General features: G+C 50.0%; 1 protein-coding gene across 1 annotated transcript in view; it reads right to left on the bottom strand.

Annotated features, from left to right (window-relative positions):
• Insc (INSC, spindle orientation adaptor protein) overlaps positions 1–1,621 on the bottom strand; it is a 106,328-nt gene that overhangs the window by 7,034 nt on the left and 97,673 nt on the right. The gene's annotated exons all lie outside the window — the stretch shown is intronic.

Genomic DNA, 1,621 nt, shown 5'->3' with positions numbered 1-1,621 from the left:
CTGGAACTGACTAGGTAGCTGAGGCTAGCCTGGAACTGACTATGTAATTGAGGCTGACCTGGACCTCCAACCCTCCCACTTCAGCCTCCCGAATCAGAGATTTGGGGCTTGTGCCTCCACACCTGACTGAAGCTTACTATTACTAATAAGATCAGGCTAATCCTTATCCACCTCATCTATTTCACTGTCTGGATCCTGCAGGCATCTGCATTTACAGCCTATGACTTAGTAATGGGTTCTCAGAGCCCAGACTACCTAACAGGGTTTTCCTTATTGAGACCCAGGAGTCTCCTGGCTTCTAGTGGCCTCTGGGTAAGTCACTGCCATTTGGATGCCCCAAATCCTGTTCTGCACTTACAAATACTGCCTTTCTTAAACTCTCTCTGTGAAATCCCATGAGACTGCCACTGGAAGAGACGCTAGGCCTGGTTCAGGGCTTATCCTGAGCCAGACACAATGCAAACACTCTGCCTGGTTCTCCTCACACACCTCTGAAAGCAGGCATCACTGTTCCCACTTTTCAGAGGGAAAAGAGAGGGGCTACACTGTTCATGAATAACAGCCACGGTTGCAGCCCACCAAGTATGGCTCTGGTGTTCATTCATGCTTTGCTACCCTCCTGCCGCCCTCTGTGGCTATGTTATTTTAGACATCACACTTCATCCAGGGAAGGCCCTCATTCTGCACAGAAAGAACCTTTAGGACAAAAATGGGGGCTCTCTAAAGGCCCAGTCCTTGCTACCTAGCTCGATGCCAGGCCAAGGTAGGTTTCCATCAGTGTGGACTCAGTGAGAGTCAACAGCACTTTGTAAGCCCCAGAGTGGTCTCCAGATGGCAGCAATCCCAACCTCAAAGGCACAGGCAAGTGGCAGCCTGCTGTCAGCGGCCACTTCAGCCAAGACTCCAAGTGCCGAAGGAGGAGGGTACAAGTGACACCACGCAGCCTCTCCTCTTGGCCTCAGCTGGCTCAGCACAGTTTCTCATTATTAGCTCAATCACATGAAATTAACACAAAATGGTGTGTTTCAATTAGTCATGGGGAACAGGGAAGGGCATGTTTGTTAAGATAGCAGGGCAGCCTGGGGGAAGGGACTTTAGGAGAGCAGAGGTACCCAGGCTCCCAGCTCACTCTCATTAGTGTCTCAGGTCTCCAACAGCTTGCTAATTGCCCCCTTATTCCTCAGTCACAGGAAACCCTAGCCACCGGAGCTCTGCTCCCAGCTGCAAGGCGGCCACCTTGTCTTTTGACAGAGACTGCTGACATCAGCCTTCAGGCAAACAAGCCCAGTTCCAGCTCTCCTTGACCGTGGACACATAAGGTAGAACAGAGGGCCAGTCGGAAGGGAGATTCCCATGGAGGGTGTGGGGGCAGCCCAGATGTCCTCTCCTCCTTCTCTCCCTCACTCCTTTTCCTGCACACCAGCTTTCCATGGATGCAAGGGCGGGAACAAAGCAACACCTCCCCACTTTGGGACAACCTTAACTCCCTTACTAGTTTTATTTTTTTTTTTTGTCCTCATGTTACTATTACAACCTGGCATTATCTTTTCTATTTTCTAACTCCCACTAGAACTTATTTGCCAATGAAGGCAAATAAGCATTTCACTTTTGACCAAGATAT

The sequence above is a fragment of the Microtus ochrogaster genome, chromosome 8 (assembly GCF_000317375.1).
Source record: "Microtus ochrogaster isolate Prairie Vole_2 chromosome 8, MicOch1.0, whole genome shotgun sequence".
In the NCBI taxonomy this organism is placed as follows: Eukaryota; Metazoa; Chordata; class Mammalia; order Rodentia; family Cricetidae; genus Microtus; species Microtus ochrogaster.
This window is presented reverse-complemented; position numbering and strand designations above follow the sequence as displayed.